The 8086-nt window shown below is 39.6% G+C and overlaps 1 long non-coding RNA gene across 1 annotated transcript; it reads right to left on the bottom strand.

Annotated features, from left to right (window-relative positions):
* Positions 1–523: 523 nt before the first annotated feature.
* Positions 524–1705, bottom strand: LOC121068658. Its single transcript, XR_005819016.1, has 3 exons — positions 1529–1705; positions 1251–1416; positions 524–666 (listed from the first exon to the last, which is right to left on the bottom strand). It is a non-coding gene; the product is annotated as an uncharacterized LOC121068658 (long non-coding RNA).
* Between the last annotated feature and the right edge of the window lie 6381 nt (positions 1706–8086).

The raw sequence follows: 8086 nt of genomic DNA, 5'->3' as shown, positions 1-8086 counted from the left end.
AAGATAGGAAAACATAAATCTAAAAGAACTGAAAACAGTTCAGCTGGCATATTAATAAAAGTATTTCTGCCTGCAGTTTTACTAGAAAGCAGCTTTCACAGTCAAAAGCTGAAATGACTGACCCGTGACACATTTCACATGTTATGCACACGTGAGTTTTAATAGTAAGCATACCCAAATCAAGAGTACTTGTAGCACTACTCTGAAATTTTCTATGACAATAGGGGTGGATGCATGGCAGCTAAAGTTACATATAGAGTCTAACTTCCAGTCTTTTTTTTTTTTTTTTTTTTTTAATAGCATTCACAGTCTGTTTTCAGCTGAAGCTTTCTCTGTTGAATGTTCATTTTGACAATCCTTTAAATTAAATCAATGAAACTACTTATGGGGTTTTCAATTATGGAAAAAAAAAACATACCTTTTCTTTTATGATCTGCTAAGACCACTTCAGCTTTAGGGGCAGAAGAACACATACTCATTGAGACTTGCAAATTAATTGAACCTTAGAAAGTCAATTTATTTAAGCTGTTGACTAATACATATGCTGCAGTAGTATTCCGAGACTCTTGTAGATTTTTCTTCAGTGGTATTTGCTGCTGCCTAGTTGCCTATAAATATGGGGTCATAGCAGGACTCAGTCTGGGCATAGTACTTCTTGAAATTTGCCTGTGTTAACAAGATTATCAATCAAAAAAATCTGGATTTTGTATGTTTTTCTTTACAGAAAATTCAGTGACACAATATGCTTTTGCTATTAAAAGCTCTGTACTTACTGCAGAGCTTAGTGCAAAGCTGAATGAAAACAGATCTATTTGTGCTTTTCTCCACAACCAGACTAGCTTTTTTGCTGACTTTCTCATTATGCATATTATATTTAAAACAAATACCTGAAAATACGACACAAGTAAAGATAGATGATGAAGAACTTTCATGATTTTCATTAACATTATATTTGTGAACTCGTGATATTATATTAACCTTTGCTGTAATATTTAAATTATATAAATATATAAATGAAAGGAAAATAGACAGCTTGATATCTGTTAGTCTGACCTGAGTGGTTTGCAGAGTATTAGAATAAATGGTGAAAGAAAAATCATTAAAGGTATCACAGTGAAAGAAAAACAAAAAAATGCAGCCTATTTATCAAAGGAAGACTATGCCAAGATAATCTGATATCTTGATGAGATAACTTTATGTAAAAAGATATGTGTTAGTTATTGAAGATTTGCCATTAATAGTGCAAATACCTTTATCACCAGCAGTGTCGACACATTGTAGAGGAATTTGGTTCATTCCAAGGCTGAGAGTGGGATAGGCCTTTTCTTTGTAAGTAGCAAAGGGGGAAGGTTATTTCAGCAATGACAGTGATGGCATGAAGAACAATGGTGTGCCCTCACCATGAATAACTTCAGCCTGAAAATTAGAAGAAGGTTTAAGATTGTCAGAGAGCAAAAATTTGGGAACATCTCTGTCTTGGAGGTAAATAACCTAGTTAGGAAGATGGAGCTTAACAAACAACTGGAACCATATCGCATGGTTGGCAGCAGTTGCAGACAGCTGAGGCCAGTACCCAGGCCCATCATCTCTTCCACTCCTGAGTTTCTGTGTACTACTGCCATGTAAGATGCCATTGTCCTGTGGGTGCATGTGTGTATGTTGATTGAGGTTGTCAAAGCCAATTATGCTAATTATATGCAAAATACCTGTTGCTATTATAGAAGCAATACACCAAACAGTTTTCTATCATAATAATAATAATAATAAAAAAAAGGAAGAATTGAAAGATATAGGGTTTGAAAGCATCTCGTGTTGTGGTACCTCCATGGCTGCTGGAATCTGAAAGAAAAGGATTTCTGTTTATAGAAAATTTTATTCTAATTTCTTAGCATTTAAGCTTGGATAAATGGGAGAAGGTGATTTTTTTTTCTCTCCTTTCTTTGTTTAAAATGGCCAGAGAGTGCACAGTTTGCATCAGGAGCCTTAAAACCTCCCTGTTTATCTTTTTGTTGATTTATATTTTATTTATTTATTTTTTTCATTTGTAACAAGTCTCCTCACAAATGGAAGAAAACCAAGGAGTGAGAACCATGCTCACCACCATGGACATGATTCCCCAGCATCCTGAAAGCTGTTTGGTGTTAGATCACTTAGCTGAGTGCTTTCTATGGCTTGGCTAGTACAAGCCTGTTCCTCTGTATACCCTTTGGTACCTGGGCTTGCCTGAGATCCACTAGAGCTTTGCCAACAGCAAAGATCTCTGTGTATTGAACATGCGGTGAGAGATTTTATGCACTCACAAATAAGTATGCATTTTGCTAAAGCAAATAGGCCATTATTTAGGAGAGTCTGTGAATGATATTATGGATCTTTCCTTTGTTGGTTCATTAGCATACTTTCAAGTATTCCGCATGCAGTGTTCCTGGGATATTGTAAATTGTTTGTGATTCGACTTCCAGAAACTTTTTCTCCTCTGAAGACACTCAGCATACAGCAAATGTGAAGCACTTCATGCCACTTAGACAGAGAAGTACACTTCTTGAAAGACACAGCCTTTTTTTTTTTTTTTTTTTCCAATTGCAGGCTCTGCTTATACTAGAAATAAAACAGTGCCAGAAGACAGGCCCAAGCACTAACTTCATTGTCTACACTGCTAAATTGTTAGAACTGTCCCTGGAATGGTTTTTGCCTGGGCAGCCGGCCCAGGCCTCTTCCAAACAATTCCTGAGCATGCTTTGAGAATTAGCACGGGCCAGGCACCATGCCCAACATGTAGTTTGGATGCGGGCACCCTTTTTTGGATGATAATAGACCTCACTAGTGCCAGATGGCCTCAGAGCAAGAGGGAGTAAACATAGCCTGAGTGCCTATGCCATGTGTTAGCGTGGAAGATCTTTTGTGCTGTAAACTGATATCTTAGCATTATGCGTACGTGAGCATCTTCATGTTAGCAAACTGTAACCTGAAGGACTGGAGATCTTACAAAGGCCAACCTCAAACTAGGATGTCATGGCATCCAGGAAGTCAGAGTGGACATTAGGCAATGCCTGCATTGCTGAATAAATCATGGCCATGGATCAAACCCTAGTCCTAGGACCAACTGTCCAATGCACTGGCTCAAATGGACCCTCAGTAGAAATTGGTTTTAATATCTTCTGAAGGCATATTTATGTTTCTTTACAGTTCAGTGTGCCTGAAGTAATACAGGGGCTGTTTTGCAACCCACTAGATGGGTGTTTTTAGTGCACAAATTAGAAGGTATATGCTGTATGCTTTAGGATGTGGCGTGTGTTCAAAGATGCAGAATCTACTGGAATGCTGTTACAAGGTTGTGGAGCCAAAACAAATACACCCTTATCCATTATGAATTGGGATCAGTTCCTGGTGTGTTCGGTCTCACAGGGTGCTTTCTGAAAGGGTCCAAAGCAGGGGTTAAGAGTAACTTCACAAGATGGCTGATCAGGGGCCCACGACATGGCTGCCACACTGGCCCTTTTTAATTGGGCAGGGCAGCCATAGCCCAAGATACTGTGATACACAGACACAAGACCCTAATGCTTTGAAAAATACTTCCAGATTCTAGGTTGTTTGTGAAATCTGTGAGCTAAACTACTTTATTCCATGCAGGGCAAACCTTGATATTAGGATGAGAGATCTCTGTGCTGAATTGTTGCTTTCTGTGATCACCAGTTAGTAGTGCTCAAGTTGAGGGAACCAGAGGGAACGGCATGGAGCTGGGACAGGGGAGGGTCAGGCTGGGTGAAAGGTTCTGCACCCAGAGGGTGGTCAGGCACTTGGACAGGCTCCCCATGGAAGTGGCCACAGCACTGAGCCTGTCGGTGTTAAAGAAGTGTTTGGACAATGCTCTCAGACATATGGTCCCATGTGGAGCCAGGAGTTGGACTCAGTGATCCTTGTGGGCCCTTTCCAACTCAAGACATTCTGGGATTCTAAGTCATAAAAATTGGATATCAAATGTTGAAGAGGCTAAGCCTGCTGATAACTGAGTGGTGCCCAGACATGTAAGTGTGTCTGCTGGGTTATAATAGTTCCAGTTCCACTGGGGAACACCAATAAACTCTGTGGAGAGTGTTTTTAGCCCCATAGTCTTTAGGTCAGACAGTGGGCCAGAAAGGCTTTTATGTTCCAACAAGTGGCTGGAGACAGTAACTTCTTCAGGCATCTGGGTTTTATCCACTGCTGCAAGGCTGCTGAAACTGAGAGACCATAAGCCAACTGATGTCCACAGGACAGACTAGGCCAAAGAGTGAAACACTGTTCTTGGTTATGTCAGAAGGACATGTATTGATTGATATGAGATAAAGTTCCAGTGCTTGTTTGAGGGGGTTTACCTGTCAGCAAGAAAATAAAACTGGCACCTCTCCTGATAACAAGGTGGTGTTCTTTCCAAGCTTTTCAGTTTGGCTTATCTGTGCTATTCAGTTTAATCTTACTTCATAGACAGAAAGACTGTAAAGAGCAAAGCCAGAAGTACAAAGAAATGAGTATTCTTTTTAGTAAAGCAGAAAACTGCTGGCTGCCTTTGAAGAGACTGGATATTCAGTTCAGAGGCAGTTCTACAGTCCTGGACACACCAGAAATGAAAAATTGCTGTCCTCATCCATATTTATTTAACTAAAGAAGGTTTACACAATTTCAAGGCAACTATTTAGCAGAGGAAAAACCTCATAGCTTTTCCATGTCATACACAGCATTTGCCAAATTTCTGTCTTAGCACTTCTGCTGCAGAAATGCTAGCAGTGCCCGTAAATGCCCTGGAAATGCCTGTTATAAGTTTCTGTCCCTGATCAGGAATAACACAGTATATATTAACTTTGACAGTTTGTTCATAGCTACAGACAGGTGTGGATGCCAAAATGCAGCCATTTTAGAGCTACTGGACAAAAAAATTTGGCTTTATGACCTAAATATTTCTAACCTGTTAGGACTCCTTCTTATACATCCATTTTTAACTATATCAAACAAAGAGGAAAATAGCCTTTGCCATCCTCTCCAGAGCGTTTATTCCTGTTTTCACAGAATAACATTATGAGACTGGTATAGTGGGTATTTGAGGGTATGTCTGAGTGGTATACAGTAGGCATACAGAAGCAAGTATTTGCTTGTGTGCTCTGTGATAACCCCTTAGGTAAGAAATTGCAGTAAGCACTGCTGTAGTAGGAGAAGGCACCAGCCTTCCCCCCAGAGCATCGTATGTGTATCATTTCAGATGCCATACCCTCTAATGCCTGCAATCCATGGTCACCAGAAATAACTGCCCCATGTGGGCAGTTGAGATGCAATCACATTATTTCCCAAGAACATGAAGAGGTAATTTCATTTGCACAGCCTGCACAGTCCTTTGGATGGGTGAAAGCCACACACCTAAGTATTATTATTTTTAAAGGCCTTCATGTGCAATGAAATCACCACTTTATCATGATTCACAGGCAAATAAGAGCAATCATCTAGTGCTCTATTTGTCCGGTTTGTCTCATTTTCTGTTTTACCACTCTCTGTTTTACCTTGGCCATGCATCAGCTCCCAGTGTGGTGACAGATCATAGATTTCAATCGCCCTTTGGCTTACCACTTCCTTCTTGTCAAGCAAATTGAAGTCTTTAAAAGAAAAGGCAGTTACTTAGGAAATCAAGTGGTTAAGCTTTGTGGACAGTCTCAGTTTTTATGCTGGTGTATACTGCAGTGCTCTTGTGAAAGAGCACTCTAACTGTCACTGTTACTACGGCTTATATTTGCAATGTTTTGACCAAACTACAATGCACATTTTAAACAGCATGATTGCAGTTATATTTCAAATTTGCATTTATTTTTCATGATATTTCCACTCTTCTTGGCTTCAACTTCTGAGACTTTGTTATCCTTACAAAATTCAGATCTTTATTTTCTCTAAAATGATCCTCCTTTTTTTTTTTTTTTTTTTTTTAAAGAAAATGCCTCTTTTCTTCCCTTCCCATCCCTTCCCTTCACCAAGGTCATCCATTTTTTCCCTCTTTTTCAACAGGATAAATTTGGATGGTTAGATTATAGAATGACAGATGACAGAAAAAAAAAGAATGGCTTTATAATGTAACATTAGAGTTACAAAAAATAAGAAAAGGTGGTAAACAGAAACTCTCCTTTCTGATTCTGCAGTTTTGAATGGAAATCGTGAAAGATGACATTTCTGACTGCAGCTTTCCACAGCCTTGTTATGCTTGTAACTAGTATACATGAGAGGTACATATAGAATCATAGAATCATAGAATATCCCGAGTTGGAAGGGACCCATAAGGATCATCAAGTCCAACTCCTGGCACTGCACAGGTCTGCCCAAAAGTTTAGACCATGTGACTAAGTGCACAGTCCAATCTCTTCTTAAATTCAGACAGGCTTGGTGCAGTGACTACTTCACTGGGGAGCCTGTTCCAGTGTGCGAACATGTACATGTAGGGAAAGCTAGAAAAACATATTTTAATATCTTTGGTTAAGGTTCATGCACACCATGTTTTTAGTTGTCACGTTCTGCAGTTTGACACCCATAGACACTAAACCACTCTTCCTGCATTTGCTGTAAAAGCACTAGGCACGATAACTAGTGTGAGGTATCATAAGCAGTAGGAGGACATTTGGCTTACTTTTATTTCTAACTCTGAATAAAAATAAGGGAAGGTGTCAAAAAAATAATAAATAGACCTGCTTGTAAGAAATCCTGATATTTAACAGGTCCACTTTAAAATGCCAGCCATGTTAAGACAGTACTTAGTGGTCCTACACTGAAGCGGGTGAAAGCTATTTAGTGATCAATCAGGTGTTCATAAGAGTAAGCACAAGACACATTTCAGTCACTAAATTAGTTTTTTTTTTCTTTTTTTTTTTTTTCTAAAAAAAAAAAATGGGGAGAGGACTTGACTTCTCCAGAAGCACTGGGGGAAGTGCTGTTGATGAAGAGGTGAGTGTAACAGTGCTCAGCATGGTTTCTGCCTGTTGGGTGCTGTAAGGTAATCAAAAGGTTGGTAATTGTAACTTTTACTACAAAAGTCTGTGTATAAGGCGTGAATGATGCTTAAACAGATGATTCAATTGACGAATAGAGGAGTCTGAAGTTAAATGTGTTACTTCAGACAGGTATATTTTCATAAACTGTCAGTATCAGGTGGTTGTGAATTTGGCCTAGCACTTCCCCAGGCTATTTTGATATGCTGTGTACCCTTAGTGCATGGATCTGTGTCCTGTCTTCTCTCCCTGCTGCTGTTTTATTGGCATCCCAAATAAAGGGCATTTGTACAGAGCTGATGAAGCTCCTCCTCCTCAAGCTACTGCTAGTTCTAGCTATTACATTATCTCAAATTGAAGGGCAAATTAGGAGCTACACCTGCCAAAAGACAGATAGGAACTGTAATGGGGATAATAAGGCTCTCCAAACACCTGGCTAAAACATTTGAGATTATTAAAGGTCCATGAAAAGAAAAAAAAAATGCAGTTAGTTCTACACTTCTGCCTCTCTGTACTGAGAATTGATTCAAAAATTGTGTTTATTTATTTACTTATTTTAAAGTCTTTTCACATTGCTATGTACAACTTGCAGGAAATTTCAGCATTGTTTTCTCTCACTAGTTGTTGGGGAAGGGGGAAAATGGGAGAGGAATGTCTGCATGAGCCATTGTCCATGTTTTCCCCTTCAGACAGGACCAATGTTTCTACTATTAAAAAAAAACAACTCACCAAGCTGGAGGTATGGTCCAGGCTGGCAGAAAGGATACTGACAGTTTGGCAATACCTTGCTTTTGAACACAGTGGTGGCTTTTTCAGTCTAGAGCTGCTTGTCCCTTTCCAGATAGGCCTAAAGGAGAATGACAACATCTGTTGACCTTCAGCACAGTACAGAAAGGTGGGAAGCAGCAAGTTAGACCCAGCTCCCATTTTGGGGGATAGAGCTATGTGTAGACTCATCCCCTGCGTGCAGATAAGGGGCCTCCCATCAAGCAAGCCAAAGTGTGACCGTTCCCTGCAACGTTTTTCTTACAGCTCTGCACAACCTGTGGCTAACCTCTGAGCTTCAAGAGTTACGGTGTTTTCATCATACATCA

Source organism: Cygnus olor, chromosome 3 (assembly GCF_009769625.2).
Source record: "Cygnus olor isolate bCygOlo1 chromosome 3, bCygOlo1.pri.v2, whole genome shotgun sequence".
Classification (NCBI taxonomy): Eukaryota; Metazoa; Chordata; class Aves; order Anseriformes; family Anatidae; genus Cygnus; species Cygnus olor.
Note: the sequence above shows the minus strand (reverse complement) of the source record. Positions and strands in the feature narration are given on the sequence as shown.